Source organism: Dermacentor silvarum, chromosome 7, assembly GCF_013339745.2.
Source record: "Dermacentor silvarum isolate Dsil-2018 chromosome 7, BIME_Dsil_1.4, whole genome shotgun sequence".
NCBI lineage: Eukaryota > Metazoa > Arthropoda > Arachnida > Ixodida > Ixodidae > Dermacentor > Dermacentor silvarum.
This window is the reverse complement of record NC_051160.1, coordinates 95,612,927-95,635,089: the sequence shown is the minus strand read 5'-3', so window position 1 is coordinate 95,635,089 and position 22,163 is coordinate 95,612,927.

Sequence of the window (22,163 nt, the reverse complement as noted above, 5' to 3'; positions counted from 1 at the left end):
GTGGTGAAGCACGTTTCTAGCCCGAGTTTTGCGTTGATTCGCACTTTCTTCTGCCATGTTGCGAGTGCGAAAAGGCTCGCCACTTCTCGCAGACCACGCCGCGAGCTGGCCGCCGTCTAGTTTTACGAAAACGGACTCCCCGTGTGCCGTGGTATGGAAGGAATCGGCGACGCCGAACCGGAGAGACCTAGCTCAGCCTCGAAAAAGCGTCACCGTCGTTACTGCTGCGTCGTGGGCTGCCAGTAGCAAGAAGGTCTCAATCCCAACTTCAGATTCGACCGTTTTCCTTCGAGGCCTCACGCAGCGGAGCGTCGGGCGCGCTAGGTAACTTCACTACACCACTACGAGCAGCACAGGTTCGAGAATTAAATGTGCTCATCCTTGACCTCAAGCGAATATGTTAACACAGCGCAGCCAGACAGTATTGATTACAGCACATCGATGTTCGAGCACTGTCATTAAGAGCTACATCAAGCGAGCAGCGCACGAGCTCGCGCTGCAGCGCGCGATTCGCAAGTATACTTTACTGTGAGCTCATATGCATTGCATCAGTTATTTATCAGTTGTACTAGCGGCCTTCCATGGCCGCTACTACAGCGCAGGCATAACTACATGTCTAGAGGCATGCAGTTAGCAAATATTGCAGGAGGCCCGCCGTTTGGCGGCATGCTGAAAGACCGCTGCCGTAGCGGCGCGTACCGTCGTGCGCTCGAAGCAATTCCGTACACATAATGTCTGCTTATCGCTGCTGTGAATTCATTTATAGCAAGCATTTCCTCGTGTTTGTGCGCGTGAATGTAGCAGCGTGCAAACCTTTCCTGAAGTTCATCTTCGTACGCGACTCGCTTCAATTGCGATTGACACCGCGCTATAACTTCGTCTCTTATTTCCTGAACGGCGTACACGTATTCGGCGTTGTATAATTTCTTGCCTGTACGCAGCGTGCCACCCCTGAAAAAAGTCACAGGCCTGCGCGGCACACGCAGCACAGTCACAGCGTAAGCTCGTGGATAGCTCCAGAGTAGCTCGAATTTGGGCACCACGCACAACAGGGTCTTTGCGGCAGTATGTTCGCCTCGTTTCGACGAGAACGATCTCAACTGTCCGCCCGGCGTCGACGCGCACTGCGGCTTGTAATGCTCACTGCACAGCAGTCTGCTGAGCCTGATCAAGCCTTACAACCGCAAATTACATGTCGGGCACGCTGCGATTGCAGGCACCTTAACTGGATGGCGCCACCACAGTGGCAGAGCCTCAAGCAGCTTGGGATCGCGTTGATTGCGCGCCTCGTCTGCGCCTGCGCACGCTGCGTTTCCAGGCGCCTTACCTAGATGGCGCCACCATACTGGCGGAGGCTCGTGTCGTCTGCCTCTGCGCGCTGCCTTATAGGGCATTTTCCCGCTGCCCGACAGAAAGCGCTTCCGTGGCTCAGTGGTACAGTATCTGCCTCCCAAGCAGCGGGCGCGGGTTTGATCCCGGCGGGAATCGGGTATTTTTTCGCATTTCCGGCGATAGCGGTTACGGCAGCGTACACCTTCGGCGACGGCATCATGCCGAACCAGAATGGCTATCGGAATGAGCCCATAACAGCTTACGCTGTAAAATACTCGGCACCCGATATTCGCTGCAGGCCGTGGTACAACAAAACCGAAAGTGGCGGGTGCCTATTGTAAACGTGCTTTCCGAAGCAGACGACCGAGCTTGGTACTACCCAGTTCAGGACAGAGGGCGCTCCTTAGCACCATTATCGCAGCGCCCCCTGGGCATAGCAGGAGCCCCATAAACTGCAGAGTTTTAAATGTGGAGTGTCAGTGTATTGAATAAATATGGCAAATCTATCCGCACAGCAGAGGTAGTATTCTGCAAGAGTCCTAGTGGACTGTCCATTTGGGCAACTTCTGGTTGGCTGGAGCTGTACGAGTGAGGAGATGGGCTCTGGGTGCCTCTCTCCTTCTCGCTCATTCCGCTGCAGCCAATCAGCACTAGCAGCAATGGACAATGTGGCCAATCAGCAGTAGCAGCAATGGACAATGTGCCTATAGGAACTTCGTCACCTGTGGGGACATGCGATAGCCTTTCCCAACGATCGAGGATACCTGTGAATCATTCGAAGCGTACAATAACATAGCTGCGTTGCGAACCACCACGTGTCTAAGGCTCACACCGGCGCGGTTATAAACCCTGATTCGCAGTTACACTCCAGTTCATCTATGCTACCGCTACAGGTGTGCTAGTTAGCAGCTCTGTTAACAGAATTATGCAATGAAGCAACCAGCGAAACTGCAGTGCCCTGACTGTAAAAGTCCTCCAGCGCATCGTGATTTTAACATAGCGAACAACCTTACATTGACAATCATCTCAATGCATCCAGCATATTTCTTTTGTTAAAGGAATACAGCCCATTCATATACACGATGTGTCTACCTTACCATACGAGACTATTTCATGATTCAGAGTAAAAAAATCGTGAAGATGGTGTGGCGACACACTTTGCGCGTCTCCGATGGCCTGCGTCTCTGCACCGCGTCTACACCGCAGCGTCTGCCGAGGTATACGTCACCCACGGCTGCTATAAAAACCGGCTAGCCTGCGTCGAAGGGGTGCCTTAATCTACCGCCTCCGAGACGAGCGTAGCGTCGTATGCTCGTCCGCTGCCGTTGCTAATCGAATAAATAGTGTTACCTATTTATGTTGGGATTCGTCCTTCTGCAGACGTGACATTTCACATCTGGTGACCCGGACAACGGACAATAACGAATCGCCATGGACGAGAAAGACGCCCTTCAACAACAGCTGGAGCTTCTTCAGAGGCAACTTCACACGCAGCAGGAGGTGATCCAGAAGCAAGAGCAACAGCTTCAGGAACGACATGGCCAACTCAATGATTCCGCGCAGCAGCATCCTGGCGACGCCTTCGCAACGCTCACCGCGCCTACCGGCTCTGCCGAGGTCGTCAGAACTCCGGCCGACGCCATCCCGCACGCTACCCCGCACGACGTCTGGCGTGTCGCTGTCAAGCTTCCGCCGTTTTGGGCCGACTCACCCGATGTATGGTTCGCCCAAGCCGAGGCCCACTTCTCCCTCGCGCACATCACGCAAGACCGGACCCGCTACGATTATGTCGTCACCCACCTCGAATGCCCGCTACACCAACGAGGTCCGGGATGTACTTCCCAACCCACCAACGGCCAACCTTTATAAACACCTCAAGAGTGAAGTCACCCGCCCCCTGTCACTCTCGGAAGACCAGAAGGTGCGACAACTCCAGCCTGCAGAACTCGCCGAACGCAAGCCTTCGAAGCTCCATCCGCCAAATGCGTGCTCTCGCGGGTAACATGGAAGTCCCGGATTCCTTACTGCGAGCCTTTTGGCTTCAACGACTTCCACCGCACGTCCAGGCAATTATGCAGGCTCAGCTTGCGCTACCTCTCGACCAACTTGCGGGATGGCTGATCGCGTCATCGATTTGTCGCCCACCGTCCAGGCTATCGCCGTAATGCCGAACACCACATAGCTTGCGTGCCACATCGACGATATCAATCGACAGCTCAGCTCCATTCAACGACGCCTGGATCAACACTTGCCGACACGCCACTTGCAAAGCCGTGGCCATAAAACCGCCCCGTCGCAGCATCCTGGTGACGACGACCGGTGCTACTACCATCGACGCTTCGGGGACAGAGCGCGACAATGTCGACCACCCTGCTCCACTGAACATAAAGGAAACGCCAACGGCAGCTCGTAGACAAGGCTGCGAGCTGCCAACCTGGAGGCCGTCACATCGTCACCGGCCAAATTACAAAGCAGCGGTTCCTTGTCGACAGCGGTTCCGACATTTGCTGCTACCCACAAGCCCATCTTCAAGGTACCCGTCCTCCTACGTCTTTCGAGCTCAGCGCGGCAAACCGGTCGACAATCAAGACTTACGGCTCGCTCCGCCTGCACGTTCAGTTTAAAAGCCCACGCCATAACCTTCATTGGAATTTTGTCATCGCCGACATCATCTAGCCTTTTTGGCGCACTATAACCTCCTTCCGGACTGCCGCCACGACCATCTCATCGACGCGATAACGGGACATTCTTCGCCAGGACAGCGAACGACCATCGACCAGCCAAGCATCGAAGTATTCGGTGTCTAAAATCATACGCCGTACCACGCCATCCTCGCCGAATTTCCCGGTTGACGTGCCCTAGCGGGTTGCCGCGCAATGTGCTGCACACCCCTGTGCACTACATCCCGACCATTCCAGGCCCCCGGATTTTCTGCCGCGCCCATCGCCTTGCCCCGGACCGCATGCGCATAGCCAAAGCAGAGTTCGAAGCCATGCTCCGAGAGGGAATCGCACGCCGCACCGACAGCCCATGGGCCTCGCCACTTCACCTTGTCCCGAAGACCGAAGGCTAGCGGCCCTGTGGGGACTACCGTGCCCTCAACGCTAGCACCATTCCGCAGAGGTACCCCGTTCACCACATACAGGACTCCGCCCACCGCATTTATGGCTGCCATGGTTTCTCCGTGCTAGACTTGGTGAAGGCCTACACGCAGATACCCGTCAATCTGGACGACATCCCCGAAACTGCAATCATTACCCCTTTCGGCTTGTTCGAGTTTCCCTTCATAAGTTTTGGCCCGAGGAACGCGGGACAAACCTTTCAATGCTTCATCGACGAAGTCGTCCGCGGCCTCGACTTCTGCTTCGGCTATCTGCACGACATTGGTATTTTCTCCTAACGCCGACGAACACTACAGGCACCTTCGTCTACTTTTCCAACGCCTCGATGACCACGGCCTACTCGTCAATGTCTCAAAGAGCACGCTCGGCGCTTCAGTCGTCAAATTTCTCGGCCATGAAGTTTCATCAGAGGTACCTCGACCGTTGCCTAAACGCATCTCATACCTGCAAAATTACCCTCAACCCACCACCGCTAAAGACCTTCGCCTTTTCCTCGGCACGCTTAACGTTTACAGGCCTTTCTTGCCACACGCAGCCGACTACCAGGCTCCCCTCCATGATGCCTTGGCTGGTATACGAGGAAACCAACCCGTCACGTGCGCACTGGCTTTAGCGCAAGTTTTCGAAGAATGCAAAGCTGCTCTCTGCATCACCACACTTCTCTCCCATCCCGTGCCAGACGCTCCCTTGGGGCTCTTCATGGACGCCTCCAGCTTCGCCGTTGGCGCCGCAGTTATGCAACGCGTAGACAACACCTGACATACCTTGGCGTTCTCCTCCAAGAAACTCTCAGCACGGAAAACGACCCCTTCCACGGCACCACGACCCCCGACACCACGACCCCCGCCCCGTCGAGTTCACCAGCTTACTACATAGAACTTCTCGCGATATACGAAGCAGTTCAACACTTTCGCCACATTCTCGAAGCACAGCACTGCACTATCTATACCCACCATAAACCTCTGACCTACGCCTTCTCCTAACGGCGCGACAAGCTCCCGCCGGTCCAGCAGAACCAGCTCTCGTTCATTGCTCAGTTTACCACAGACATCCAACATGTCAGCGGGAAGGACAACGTGGTTGCCGACGCGCTTTCACGTGTCGGAGCTATCAGCTCTTCGCAGATAACAGCTGACATCCTAGACGAGGCTCAGACTACGGACGTCGAACTGCAGGAACTTCTTAAGGGCGGGTCCTCACTACAGCTGCAACAAATCCCCATACCTGGATCGTCAACGACTATCTACTGCGACATATCAACAGCACGAAGCAGGCCTTACATGCCCCTGTCCCACCGCCGTGCCCTCTTCAACCAGCTGCATAATCTCAGCCATCCCGGCATACGCGCCTCTACACGCCTCGTGGCTGACCGCTATGTCTGGCCCTCCATGCAGCGGGATTGCCGCACCTGGGCGCGCTCCTGCATTCAATGCCAGCGCGCTAAAGTCACCAGGCATGTCAATTCACCCCTCGGAGCATTCATTCCCCCAGCCCCTGGTCGGTTTCAACACGTCCCCCTTGATATCATAGGGCCCTTTCCCCCAGCTGGAGCCTACCGCTACTGCCTCACCGCCATCGATCATACGGTACACTCGATGGCCTGATGCATGGCCCCTCAAGGGAATCACTGCGGAAGACGTCGCCTCGGCCTTATTCGCCGGCTGGATTGCTCGCTTCGGGCCCTCTCGCCCCGTCACCACCGGCCAAGGACGACAATTCGAATCGCACCTTTTCAGGATCCTCGGGCGGACCGTCGGGTTTGAGCGCTCGAAGACCACCGGCTACCACCCATGCGCCAACGGGATGATTGAGCGCTTCCACCGACAGTTCAAAGCAGCCATCATGTGCCACTCGGATTCAACCTGGCTCGAAGCATCCCGTCTATGGGGAATCACTCCGCTTCCCAGGCGAATTTCTCGCTGCACTGCCATTCACCACCGCGACGTCAGATGCCAGCGATTTTGTCGCCCGGCTCCGACACACCATTGCCGCCATCCGCCCGTCACCTGCAGCTCACCACTGTAAGACCGCGCCTGTAGTCCTCAAGGATCTGGCAACGTGCACAGTGGCGTAGCCAGAAATTTTGTTCGGGGGGGGGGCTCAGGTTGCAGCGCGGCCTCCTCCTTCTAAAATTTGTCGAGGGATCAAATGCATGAATAATAACTGCATTGCCAATACCATTGTATATTAGATGCTGCAAACGAATTATTGAACTCTATGCACTGTCAAGTCAAATATGTATTTTTTCATAAAAGAATATATTTGTATGCCCCAAAAGTTGTGGTAGAAATAACTGATGTCAATGCTTCCGCGTTTTTTTTTTGTCTATTTAATAAGTAAAGAAAATATCACACGAATTTTAGAACTATATCAGTTCGAAACCAGCAAAGCAGTGCATGCAGCTGATATGAAAAACATAAAGGCCATGAAATGAATAAGTTAAGGACACATATTTTGATGAATCTTTGTGATTCAAGAACCTTGTTTACATTTTTGTACATATGCAACGGCCAGGAAAAAACCTCAATGACGCTGTCCCTCGTTGCAATAGATTGCGCAGGAGCAGCTGTAACCGGTCGCGTATTGTAATTACATCGAGATTATAATCGCAACTGTGAGTATAAATAAAAAGTAGGTGTTCTGCAATATGTACATTAGAAATGCGAAGATAGAATGGAATATACAAATGCAAAGATACAACTCGCTAAAGGGCAAAAAAGAGTCGCTGGAAACAAAGTTCACTGCTTGTATACACAAAACCTCGCAACAAGATATTTAAAATACGCGTAAGTCTCCAATAAATCTACGTATTTAAGCAAACGTCACTGTATATAATGCGTCAAACAAGACAAATAAACATGTTGCGCAGTCACAGATAGTAAACCTTGCGCACAGAAAGACAGATGATCCAGGCAAGAACAAAACTATGATCGCAGAAATCGTGATATGTACTCGGGCCATGCTGCGGTCGCGATAGCGCCATATGGGTAGAATAATAGAGGAATAATGAAGAAATCAGTATGAAAATGTGTTTTAACTGCCTGCACAATGCTAACAACTATTCAGCACCCACAATCAAAGGAGGGTATTGCTTCCTTTCAAAAAAGAAATAAAAGCAGGTAGCTAAAAAGGAAAGAAAAGGACAAACGAAAGCCACAGATGATGCCGCAAGTTGAACTACCCAATATCCGAATGTGCTTTAGCAAACGCCGCGTGGACCGGGCTTTCAATGAGCAAGGTTGGTCAACATTGGTTATTGATGTCCTCGTAATTTTCGTATTCGCATGATAATTTTGATCATGATGCTAACTGCTAGAATAAACGGCGAAAACTTCTGCGGTTTTAAAACCTAATGAACAGTCGTACGTTTTCATAATTAAGAGCTTATGGACCTGAAGGAACGGAGCTTTTTACTTGCATTGATTTTTGCTGCTTCGCTATCTAAAGGACCAACTTCTCTCGGCGGAGAAGTTGAGCGAAGCGGTCAATGACTTCGGACACGTTGATGCCGACGTCTCTGTGGGTGTATAGAAGCGCCAGCCTAACCATGCGTTCCACAGACATTGTAGAGCGCAAGTAGTTTTTTTTAGTAAACTCTTGTTAAAAAATATTCTCTCTACGCTGGCAGGGGTCACTGGAAGGGTGACTAGAATCTGCAGCAGTATTTAAACATTTACATAGAACCTGCACTCGCAATGAAAGATGGGTATCTGTTCCCGTGCTAAAAGCTAAAACACTCTCTCGATGTCGTTGGCATCCTTGTTTAGGTACCTTGCACAAACAGTAGGCTGTTCGATTCCAGCGATGTCCGTCATTTCGTCAGGAAGTATGGAGAAGCAGCCTGCTTTTGCATCTAGGCTTTCTTTGATAATTTCACCACAAATTTCTATAATTTGGTTTTGTGCATCTGGGCTTAAATACGAGGCCTTACTGGGGCAACTTTCCAAATCGTTTTTTGGATATGTATCTCCACAATCAGCTCGCATGCGAAGAAGCGCTCTGAAAATACCTGTATTTTTAGCGGGGGCTATGCTTAAATCCATACGGCACCTGTCCCTGTGACCACGGAGAGCCAAGACCTTGTCGCCCGCAAAAAAAAAAAAAAAAAAAAACCCTCAATAATAGGCCGTTTACTTTCTTCTGTTTTCTCATATTTTACTTTGCCTGCCCTGGTCCAGCTGATCGATCACATTGGGCACGTTTCCTGAAAATGTTCGGAGAAAATTATCAGCTGCTAGCTGACAGTCACGGTGATAGCTAGTATTTTCGTGTGTGTGGAAGATTGCGAGCGCGTGCTTCAATTTCTAGAATCGCATGGACACGAGGGCTCCAGTGCGCGCATGTAGGCCCACATTTATAAGAACATTAACCCCATGAAGATCCAGAATTGAAAATCTTTTAAAGCACGCCTTTGGAAATGTCAGTGCACCTTTCGCGTCAAAAGTTTATGAGAACTTTGTACCCATAAAGTTTCGTAATTGAAATCCATGCGCTCCGTAGATTTGGCAGCCGCTGCGAGATGCCGCAACGCGCCCGCTCGCTATGGAAAAGCCCTTGAAAGTTTGTGCTCGGATGACGCTCCTTGCGCTACGGGACTCCAGCTGCAAGGGCGTTGTCACCAAATCCAGCCCGAGTTCGCAATGTTCGTGCCGCAATGTCTTTTTGAGCGTGAAAAGGACATTGTAGACAAAATGCCGAATGATTCCCGGCGCCGGTGGTAGTTTTGGTCGGCGGTGCATGCCAGCACGAAAAAATTTCGGGGGGCGCTGAAGCCCCATAAGCCCCCCCCCCCCCCCCCCCCCTGGCTACGCGCCTGAACGTGCACGCACACTTTTCTCCGCGACGACACCGTCCGCGCGCCTTTTGAGCCACCTTACAGCGGACCCTACCCAGTTCTCTGTCGCGACGACAAAACCTTCACCCTGCGCATGAACGTGAACGACGTCCGCGTCTCTATCGACCGGCTGAAGCCAGCCTACATCGATTCCGCCGAACCAGGAAATACCAGTGCACCCACAGGCGTCCATCCACGACCCCCGAACTCGCAGCCTGCTTCTGTCACTACACGCTATGGACGTCGGGTACGCTGCACAGCTTTTTACAAGCCCTGAGCGCTCTCCACCCCGCGGGCGGAAGGGGGGGGGGGGGGGTGATGTGGTGACACACCCTGCGCATATATTTCGATGCGCAGAGAGAGAGGCACTCTGCGCGTCACCAATGCACTGCGTCTCCGACTAGAGATGGGCAAAACGGCTCACTTCAGTGAGCGGCTCGGAACGGCTCCGCTCACTGAAATGAACCGGTTCATTTGAACGGCTCACCGGTTCACTTAAACGTGTAACCTGCGTTATGCATATTCTATAGTTATGTGGCTTTGAAAAAAACGATATACGCATAATTTAATAACCGTGTTATTGGTATTTTCGTTATGTTTAGAGAATATTTTTACATATATTGAAAGCGTGAATATTTAGTTGTAATGAAGCTTTCATTTCTGATATTGGGGATGAAATGCTTATGATACTGTGACAGGAAAAATGCGACGTGCTTTTTTCAGAAAAAAAAAGTATGTAACTTCATCGTCATTACAGTGTCCGTTTTTGTGGTACTTCAAAATCAACTTTTGTCACACTAAGAACACAGAATGATCGTGCATTATGTTTCAACCTTATTCATTTATTCCCATACGTAGGTTCACTATAATATGACTAAGCTGTAACGCCATGCAAAATGAATGTAGAAATCATTTCTTGATGTGCAATACAAAAATCATACGAAAGAGCCACAAAACTGCCGCACGTACCTTTCGTTTTTTTTCTCTCTCTCTCTCTTGAGTGCACGCGCGATACTGGCGATCATGCCATCATACACCAGGACAAAAAAAAAAGAAAAAAAAGAAATGATGTTCTATTACAACACAACAGATCATTGGCCTCGTTTTATTGACGTGCTAATGATACAGGCTCAGAAAATGCACTGAAGTGGATATCATGGGCGACATTTTCATGACTACACCAATTAGCACAAATGAAGACTAGGACGTAAACTGTACGTTCACCTCTCGTCGTTAAAGGGCCCCTAAACCACCCAGATGTCGAAATTTAGTTGTGATGTTGCAGTTGTGCACGAGTCTACAACGAACGCGTAGCCGCGAGAATTTTTCGAAATGCTGCCGTAATAGCGGAGTTACACGCGTTTGATGACCGAAAAACGGCCCTCGCTCGTTTCGCTCTTTCCTTCGCTATTCTCCTCATCGGCTGGTCTCCCCTCCTCGCCGAGTGCTTCTCGAAAGGTCACGTGACGTACGTCATCGCAAACGCACTTCTCAAAACACTGCATCTTCCGGTCTCGTCCACGCTAGTGGCACATATACCGACGGCGAACCGTCCGCCAGTGCCGTAGAACGTCTGCCCCGCGAGAGGTGTCCAAAGTAGACGGCAGTTCGGCCGGCGCCCCACCCGCTGCACCATCAATAGCCCAATCGACGACCGCGAACCTGCGCGCCTCCGCCACCGGCAACGAAAACATCAGCTGCAGCCGGGAGACGACTGGCTCGGCTGTGCTCGCATCGCAGCCGACGGCGCCGCTAATATCAGCGCATTTTTCTTCTTTGTGTACAAGTATTGCGAAGAGCGATAACAACAATAAGAAAATATTGCGGCTTGTGAGCGTCGGTATTTCATTTCAAAGCGCCGTCCGTTTTAGCTTTGAAGGGAACCAGAAAAGGCCTAGCGACGATATCGGCGCCGTCGAGCGATCAGCGGCGGTCAATATGCCGCACAAATGAGTCCCGCTCTCATCCTCTCTACGTACGGCCGCTCGCGAGCAAAACCGCTGTCGAACGGCGGCCCGCGAATGGCAAACGGCGTGCGGTGATTTAGCGTGCCGGTAACGTGGACGTGGACTCGGCGCTTAATTCTCGGCTACCCGCTGTTGCTGCGGTGCCGGCGCGTGTTATGCGAAGCGTGCCGCAATAGACCCTGTGTTGCGCGCACGTCTGGAAAGGCCAACACTGTCACACTCTGTTCGCGCAGCTAATCAGACCGCTAAGCATGACTGTGTTGGAACGCGAGCGATTTGGCACTTGCGTTGCGGGCTGTAATTACCGATTCGCAAGGGCGCACAAACGAGCAACACGACGCGGAAGAGCAGAAAGCGCGCGTACCTGCTAGTAGACTAACCGGAAGTCGTAGGTTCTTGTTCAACCAATGGACATCGTTTCCGCGGTTGACACCATCAGATTCTCCCTGCTGACATCGTGACGACCGCTGGGGATACCGGAAAGGCGAGGGGAGGAGAACGGCATTTTTTTTGGCACTCCCGCAGGGCGTAGCGGTGCAGCGTTTGACATCGTTGAACGTGACGGCATTCTGAACTCGATGCGCGTTTACTTGAAATGTTCAAAAAATATCTGAGGTGGTTTAGGGGCCCTTTAAAGACACGAAAGACCATCTTCGAGTGTTATTGGACCAGCGCACGATGTGCGATCGGTGAGAGTCGTGCGACATCGTTCGAACAGCAGCAGGCAACGAACGGTACCATACTTTGCCAATTAAGACTTCTTTACTTCTCCCCTCGGTGGCATCGGGTGCCACACCATAAGACGCACAAAAAACCAAGGGGACTGCTGCGCACACCACACACTGCGAGCGAGTAGCAGTAGCGCGAGTCGGCCCACACCGGCCACCATTCGTCGGTCAGAAATCGAAAAACATCGAAACCCAGCAGAAGACCCAGCTCTGACGGAACGGTTCGGCACGGCTCATTCAAGGAGAGAGAACCAGCTTCCTCACTCCGAAATAACCGCCGCTCACTTACTGAACCACGGCTCCCTCGGTCTTCAAAAGAGCGTCCCGCTCCTGAGCGCTCAGGAGCGAGCCGGGTCTTTTGAAGAGCGAGGGAGCCGAGGCGAAAAGAGCGGCTTGCTCCTGAGCGCTCAGGAGCGAGCCGGATCTTTTGAGCCGCTCTTTTGAAGAGCGTGGGAGGGGTGGTTCAGTAAGTGAGCGGCGGTTCTTTCGTTCTTCAGCCGAAGGCGAGGTGGTGAAGGCGACTCTTGCGAGGAAGGGCGGGAGGGCAGTTGCTTTCTCGTACCGCTAATAGATGGCGCGGAAGTCGCACCCAGCAGAAGACCCGGCTCTGACCGAACGCATCGGCACGGCTCTCTGAACGCGAGAGAACCGGCTCCCTTTCTCCAAAAGAACCGCTGCTCATTTTTACTGAACGACCGCTCACTCGCTCTTTAAAAAGAGCCGCTCACAAGATCCGGCTCGCTCCTGCTGCACTGTGTCACCACCGCAGCGTCTCCCGAGGTATACGTCACCGACGGCTGCTATCAAAACAGGCTGGCCTGCGTCGAAGGGGTGCCTTTCTTCTTCCGCCTCCGAGACGAGCGTAGCGTCAGCATGCTCGTCCGCTGCCGTTGCTAATCTAACTAATAGTGTTACGTTTTTATGTTGGATTCGTCCTTCTGCAGACACGACATCCCACAATAGTTTATCAGCGAAGCTGAATCGTACGGCCCCGGTTTTTAACTACTGGGTTAATCCCGAGCGTTTATTAAAGTCTTTCTCAATTATGAGCGTACACACGTTCGGCTGCGACGGAGATAACGATCCCCAGACGGTAATCCCGCAGTCTGCCGTTGTCGCTTGCGTTCAATGTCTCGAGTTTGCTCGGCGGTATAGTTAGCAGCATTCACCCGCCATTTCAGCTTGCAATTCGTCGAAATTAAATTGCTTCAAAATATAATCTGTTCATTAGGTAAGACAATGAATGGCTCATACCCCCTTAATCAATGGCTCATACCCCCATAAAAGCGTCCTCCCTATTACGACGACAGAAGAGAAGTAAAATTCTAAGCTGGAATGATTAGCGGCAACGCAGTCAGCTGTGGAAGCAGACGACGACAAACGCGTGAGCAACGGCACGAGCACGAGCCAACGAGCTAGCTGCGGAAGAAGATGACTATGCTTAAGCCAAAGCTAATGACGATAATTTTCCGTACACAGGAGATTTCGCCCAGCCACATACGATTTCGCCTAGACATATAAAGGTTCGCTTTAAAGCTTCGCTTTATGAAGGTTCGCTTTATAACGATATGAAAGCATTACACAACTACATGAAGTAAGCTTAGTAGACTTGCCAGCCATGTCAATTGAATTTAACACTCTCTTTCTAATTAAATTAGCAAACATGGTTTTACGCGGGCACAGGCGAAAAGGCACACATATCACTCGATGACCACCAGTGGCGTAGCCAGAAATTTTGTTCGGGGGGGGGGGGGGGGCGCTCAGGTTTCAGCGTGGCCTCCTCCTTATAGAATTTGTAGAGGGATCAAATACATGACTAATATCTGCATTGCCAATGTCATTGTATATTAGATACTGCAAGCGAATTATTGAACGCTAAGCACTGTCAAGTAAAATATGTATTTTTTCCTAAGAGCATATATTCGTATGTCCCAAAATTGTGGCAGGAGTAACTGATATCAATGCTGTCGCATTTTTTGTCTATTTAATAAGTAAGGAAATTATCACACGAACTTTAGAACTACATCAGTTCAAAACCAGCAAAGTAGTGCATGCAGCTGATATGAAAAACGTAAAGGCCATGAAATGAATAAGTTGAGGACAAATATTTTGATGAATCTTTGTCATTCAAGAACCTTGTTTACATTTTTACAACAAATGATTGAGGACCGTAACCGTGAAAGTGTAGAGTGGTGTTGGAAGATTAGTATGCAGAAGACAAAGGTAATGTTCAATAGCCTGGCAAGGGAGCAAGAATTCAGGATCGCCAGTCAGCGTCTAGTCCACCGTTCATTTAATCGACTTATTCGATTAGACATGCTCGAATAATAGTTTTCGAGAGTTCGACAGGAGTGGCGCGAAATTTTTGAAATCCTACTAGAATGGTGGAGCGCATGAAATGACTGTGCGGAGTTTAGGCGGTCGGTTCGGCATCACTCGGGAATGTTTTTCCGAGTCCCGTGTGATGCCGAAACGAGCGCTTCCTCTTTCTTGCCCCAAACTAGGGGCATTTCAAGCCGGAGGCTTGAACTGTCCTCGCAGTTCATGGAAAACTATAGAAACCGAGCCGTTAATCATCGTGTCACTCCCGGTCCACTATCGACGTGAACCGCACTCACATGGTTTAGAGCATGCATTTGACTTAGTGATGGAGTTCATGTCAATTCCAGCAAATTTATAGCTTCCCATCCTGTATTCTCGCATGCTGGTTGTGCAGCCATTTGAAGAAGGTGTGGTTTCACCCAAAAATCTCAGCCAACTGACATTCGTTTGTTCTGTAGAAAAGAGCCTGTGGCTTAAAGGACTAAACCAGTGATTTTCATTTCCCCTGTGCTTATTGAAATTTCTTGCATGTTTTAGTTGGATCTCGCCTACCACTTTTGCCATTTTAAAGGGCCCCTCAGCCGGTCACAAAGCAAATTTTGGTTAAACGCTGGAAGGTGTTACGTGCCATCTAAGCAGTGTTCTACCACGAGGTATTTTCCAATTTAGTTCATCAATAGCCGAGAAAGAGGGAAATTACTTTTATTTCCACCAGTCAAAAGCGCAGCAGAAGATGGTCTTCCTCCGCAGCGCCTCTATCCGTCGGCCGGGATCCCGAAGGACTCAGCGACAGCTAGAGCTTGGCTGATAATTTCGCGTTGAGTCTTGCTGTCCGGATTGCGTAGTAAGGCCTCCCAGGATTCTATCTTATTGGCTATCATATTGCTTCGTACGTCCATACCATGTGTACCATATTGGCTACTTAATTGCAGAATATGCACTGTGGTTTGAAGACTTCTGGATGGAATTTACTGTAATGCGCGGTGTTTGCGAAGACCCCTGTCTGCAGCTTCCGCCATGCTACTTCTGCTTTCCTACTGAGCGTGTGGTCCGGTGCCGGAAAAGCCTACCGTCTACTCAGTCTGTAATGCGTAGTTATTTCCTGACAGATTCTCAGTTCCTCATTTCTATCTACGTCCTCAGCGGGTTGAAGTGGCCCAGGGGCCGACCGGAATGTGAGACCTCGGGCGACCTTGTCGGCTTCTTTGTTTCCTCTGAGACCCTGGTGCGTGGGCCCCCACACGAGCATAGACGCTCCGTGGGCCCCCTCGCTCCATTTGATATTTGGGCGGCGGCTGCCGTAACCCGTCCTGATTCGTAAGTTTTTGATCGCATTTTTGTAATCGCTGATGACCAACTTGGCCCCCGCGTGACTAGCCGCGAGGGCTATGGCCATCTCTGCTATTGACCGTCTCTAACACGCTCAATTGCATCGATAAAAATGTTTAAACTGCTGCAAACCCATGATTTCAGGTGGCGAGCGCCACCGCCAACATACACTCCCTCCACTTGCCTCGTTTAGCCTCCGTAAGTGAAATGCCTTCCCTGCGTTCTTTCATATCGAAGCTGAAGGATCGCGTGACAATACGTCACGGCCCCGCCTTCTTCTATCTCCTCTCGCAATAATTCTGAGTATCGGACTTCCGGTACGTTCGCGCCCGCGAGCTGTTGCATTTGTCTCGTTTGGCACATCGGACGATTTTGCGCGCTCTGCACGAGTACACTCGATTAGCGGTGTAAGTTAGTGCCACAATCACAAGCACTGAGGCAGGAGCGAGAGGACGAAAGAGCTCGATGGCGGCGCTGGAACATGCTAGGAAATGACATAGTTTCGTGATCTGCGTGCGCGACGGCACGACACGAGAACAAGCTGACGAAACGGAAGTACATATCTCTACGGTACGAAGTAAAAAGAAAATAGGCATTCGGTTTGTACGTTTTATTATTTCTCGAAACCTTTATTGGTATAATGAAGCAGCAAATCAAAGAAATAACAGATCTTTCCTTGAATAATTATCAAGTCACGTGCCACTCTGAGCGACGTCAAGCACTGAAATTATTACGTCGCGGCATTTGCGCGAATGACGTTGACCTCTCCGGCTGGGAGCGCGGCGCCGACGAGAAGGGCAAACGGCGTTTGATATTAAATTGAAACTGTTGCCTGCCGCGGCACGCAGGAATGTAATACTCCAGCAGGCACGATCGTTAGCGCGCATCGTATGCACGGCGCTTGTCAGCTCAAAATGACAGACCTGGTGAGGGGTCCTTTACCTGTACCATACAGGGATTCTCTAGTGCCAGTTAGCTTGCTCAATGCTGCTGTAAGTGCAATTTCATAACATATATTGCTTATATTTCAAAGGCCACTTGTGACAAGTTTTATTTAGTCTTTAAACAAATGAGACATTATTCTTGATCCAACTATCTACAGCTGTATTATGGTGCTAGCACCTATTGAAATTGTGTTTCTTAAGGCAGCCGGAAATTGTGAGAGTAATAAAAACCCATCAAAAAGGAAATAACGGTTCAAGTTAAGAGTTGTATAAGATAGATATGATATAGGCGCACAAGTTTAGCTAAGCAAAGAGCCAATTAACCGTCAGGTATTTCTCATCATTATGATTATTAACTAGCATAATCAGCAGTGGATCGAGCATCGTCAGCTTTTTCTCATGCTGGCTCGTTGGCGCCACTCGGCGCAACTGCGAACGCGCTCGTGCCATTGCTCCCGCGTTCGTTGTCGTCGTCTTCTTCCACAGCTGGCTGCGTTTCCGCTCATCAGTTCAGCGTAGAATTCCGCTTGTATTCTGTCGTCCTAATTAGTTCACGGGGTATGAGTCATTGCTTAAGGGGATGGGAGCTATTCTTTATTCGTGTCCTAACGCGCGCTCCGCCGGTGCGTTAGGACACGGGTCAGTTGCTCCTCCGGGTGTGGCCGGAGAAGGACGTGCGTTAACATAAGTTCAAGGGGCTAGCGCCATTAAATACACTTAAAGGGAACATTAAGGTCACCTAAAGTCTTTCCTAAATTGGTTCTACCTTCCAAATATTAGAGTCCTACCGAAGTAGATAACTGTGTTTCAACCATTTTAATGTGCCAGCAAAAATTTCGAATAATCAATTAATAAATGAGAAAACCTGAATCGAAAGCAATTAATTGGTTGAAGGCTATCATGATCGATGATTATTTCTTAATCGAATAAAAAAACATGATCTTCCCTACATTTATTTCGGAAGCCCACTGACGAAGGGGTGTTTTCGAAAAATTTCCGGGCGATTGGTCGCTCGAAGGGGGGGGGGGGGGGGGGGGGGGGCACATTGCAGGTATTTGCAGGTATTTGCAGGCTTCTTTCACGCTCGGAAAAAACATTTTTGTGTAACACGTATTGAGAAACAGGAAGCTGTATCGGGAGTTTTTCATGTCGCTCTACAATTTTTCCAGTAACACTTTTCATGTAATACTATTTTCGAAGTTGGTAAACAATTCAGACTAATCATGTAATGAGGCGAAATGCAAAAAAATAATCTGAGTATCTCCAAGTGACAGCAATTAACATTACCTTGGTTCTGTCGAGCTGCGTGAAATTTGCATATTTTAAAGGTTTGGTGCAACTTACGTGAGACACCCTGCACATACCACGCGACCGGCTTCCCTATGTCTCTCTCTCTTTCACACGCACACACGCACACACACGCACACACACACACACACACACACACACGCACACACACGCACACACACACGTACACACACACACACACACACACCACACACACACACACACACACACACACACACACACACACACACACACACACACACACACACACACACACACACACACACACACACACACACACACACACACACACACACACACACACACACTTTTTCCTCATTTTGACAATCCTAATGCTAACGCAGTAACACTTTATTTTATAAGTTCTGCATGCACTTTTGCACAAATGAATGACTTGCACGGATGAACACGCAATGCCTCTCGAGCAAATTGGCGCGTCCCTCGTCGGCAACTCCGCTGTGCCTGTGCTCTCTGGCGCGTTCACTGGTCACGACAAAACAAATAATGCAGGGCGCATTAGACTGCCCTTGTCTTATTGTGGATCTGATTTGAAGTAGTCATTGTTTCATCGGACAAATACAGAATTTATTTTCCTTTATTGTTATTCAGTTGCTTGATATGACAGCTAAAATTATGACCATGCAGCAAGTGCATGAGTGAAATTATTTTTGCATTGAGGAACTTTTTCCTTTATCTATCATGAGTGCTGGAACCTCTCGACGCTAACATCTGCTCGGAAGAGCACTCTACAAAAGTTTAGATCCAACCCGAATGCTGCCTAAGCTTACGCTATTGACATCATAAGCTTGGATGCTGTATTTTATTACTTTTCATTTTCGGATTACTTGCGCAAGCCGGCCTTGACGTACTAGTTATAAATCTCTCGAAAACGCATCATCGCTGGTTTGATCCAGTGTATGCCACTTCAGATGAACTTTCCAAAATACGTCGTGTTGGGCCCGAACTATAGCATGGAGGAACAACCCCGTGAATACACTAAAGCATGTGGCCGGTCCACTTCCGGGCTGATAACTGATGTTTAATGAGTAAAAATCCTGTCAGCAACGCTGTATTTACCAGTACTCTATTCATTCGAGCTCTTACGGAGTCTTAAAGGTTAGGTAATTTTGAATGTCTTGTACTCACCGTTTGGAATGCGGAAGTGAAGTGTTCCGTCAGCGGTCGCGCCCAGTAAGTAGTTATCTTTCCCTTCATCTCCTGAATACCTTATCTGCAGAGATGCGAACTCTACAGAACACGAGACCTTAGTATGACCAGTCCTAGGACTGAGTGTGCACAGCGTAGTCCTTCTCAAAGAGCCGAGTCCTCTGACAGATCCAAGCTTGAAATTCATGTGTTTGAGTGGAATCTCGGCGCTGCTCAAATGAAGATCTAATTCATCCAATACATGTGGTTGGCCTGGCGGTATTTCGTCGTCGATTGTCTTATTCAACAAGAGCAGTGCATCGTCCACGCTTGTGCTGACAATGTCATCGGTTAGTTCAGAATCACCTAGAAGTAAAAATATAGTGCAGAAAGTAAATACACTTGATGAGGATCCTATTGGGCGACATGTTTCATGGCTTGGTCCTTTGCATGCACGAAGAACATGTTGAAAGCGTGCAGATCACGTTCAATTACGTAATTTTACGAAATTAATTAAAATTAGCTGCTCCATGCGCTATTTCAAGCTCTTCAGTACTGTAAATGTGGTGAAGGTCTGGGTGTAAATGTACTTATGGAAGCAGAAGTTGCAGTGACATTTATCACCTCAGCTAACGTAGACGCGTAGATAGTTTGTTATGACAAGGGAAGTCCAAATGAAGTTTTAGAGGAGTTAGAATTCGAATCCAGTTCTGATACACAATTGGCCCCGACCTCAAGGAAAGTGACCCGATTACCTTCAGAAACGCCCACGCCGGATGAGTCAGGAGTGAACACAAGGGCGGGGTAGATTAGAAGCGTTAAATTTGACTTCCTCCATAAGCACGAGGTCGCGGTAACTGAATTTAGTTTTTTTTAAGCGTAAGCATTTTTAAGGCACTCCACGGACTTTCCATGGTCTGTCTGTCTGTCTAGCCGTTTTCCCGCCTGGATCACTGGGTAGTTTGCGGTCGAATGGGTAACGCGTCAGGCTGCTGTTCTGAGGCAACAGGGTTCGAACTGAACCACCGGACCAACTTGGGTCACTGTATATATGGCAATGCGTACAAACGTACCGCTCTTCAACGAAATGTCTTTCACGCCGACATGAGCGGTTGTAGATGCGGGACTGGGTAGGTACACCCGCTCTAAGAAACTCTTTGACGCCACCTTTGGAGCTCGCTGAAGTGTTGGCGTGAAAGACCTTCACTGAACAGCAGCTCATGCCCTGCGCACTTGTGGCACAGCCTTTGAAAACATCGGCTTACTGTCCTCAAAAACCTTTCTGATTTGGGTCCGATTGCGTCGAGCAGCGACGGAGTTTCAGGAATTTTGTCATTAAAGAGGGGCACATTACCAGTGAGGGTTACCTAGTTACCCAAGTTGGCGTCAATTACGTTCATTGCGAGACAGGGGTAATTGTAGATCGCCGGTAGAGGCATTCGTCATGCACTGGAGATAAATATAGGCGGATGATGATTAAGATGACGTTCATTAAAAGAAGGCGCAAACCTACTAGCCCACACTCAGTGACCTAAAAAGCCATCAAAAAGTCAATCGAAAACCAGCACTGACCGAACGGCACTTACCCAGTGCTCCAAGTGGGCGTCAAAGAGTTTCTTCGAACAGTAATACCTACCCAGTCCCGAATCTACAGCGACCCACGCCGGCGCGAAAGAGGCTCGTCGTGGAGTGGCTCGTATGTACGCATTGCCACTTACTCAATGACCCAAGTTTGCCCAATGATTGGTTTCGAACCTTGATCCCCCAGCACAGCAGCCCGATGCGCCTCACAGGTAGGCCGGAGAACGGTTAGGTAGAAACATAGATAGAGACATAGACACAAACATAGATAGTCCCCAAATCGACGGAAACGCTCTAACTATGCTAACACATTAAAAATATCGTGTACATTTCTCCGATGCTGGGCGAAATCAAACCCACGTCACAGGCTTTCTTCAAGGAGAGAAATTCGACGCTGTAGCAGGCTGCGCCACAAATGCACTGGATATGTGGCGGTTTTCAATGCCATTTTTCACGCCAATGCTTTAGCGAGCTGCGCCGTGAATGTTGTTTGGTTGTTTAGAAAGTCAGTACCCGGCGGATGCAAATTTTTGAAAAAGAGTCAAGTCGTATTGTTTTACGCGGAGACATAAAAAATTGGCCGCTTTATGCAGTTGTCTCAGAAATGTTCATGATAAGAAACACTAATAGTAGTGGAAGATTAAATGCATATATATATATATATATATATATATATATATATATATGATAGGCCTGTAAATATGGGCTTGTTGATAGATGATTTTTTAATTTGTTGTAGCTCAGGCAGAACAACACGAACATAGAACATATATATATATATATATTATAGGCCTGTAAATATGGGCTTGTTGATAGATGATTTGTTAATTTGTTGTAGCTCAGGCAGAACAACACGAACATAGAAGGCACACGAGGCAACACAGAATACTAAGTGCTTTCTTATGCGCATTTTAATGTCCATGTCATTGTGTCTGCGCAAAAAGAAACGAAAAATTTGCAGATTGTGTTTTGGTTTGTCAAACCTTGGAATGAGTGCAACTAACCAAGGCAAATTTGTCAAGAATGTAGCCTCTGGTCATCAGCTACACAACTGAAGAGCACAAATATTTCCCTATGTGCCTGATGAACACATGCGAAAAGGCATGTAAATCATGCATCACGAAGTTCTGTTTGTCTGTGCACCGGAATTTATGATTGGAATGTTAGAAATATCTCTATAGAGTAGGAATAACGTCTAAGATGGAACTCGCTTACCTCGGACTAAATTCCCGTAAACATGCAAAGTCAAGAAAAGTGTCCTTAGCGTTTCCATTAGGCTCAAGAATTAGCAAGCACCAATGCCCACACGCACTTTGCCAAACTGTAATCGTACAGCTCATTACCGAGAAAAAATATACCGAGATCTGCGCCTTGATATGGATGGCGTATGATGACATTTCGCCAAGCAACAATTCATGGGAAAGGTCAATATTTGCATAGGTTTCAGTAGCCAAGTCTTATTGCGGGACTAGAGGAATAAGCAATGTCACACGATTTTCCCCTGCGATAACATAGCAGAACTGAGAGCTTAAATCATATCTGATCAAACT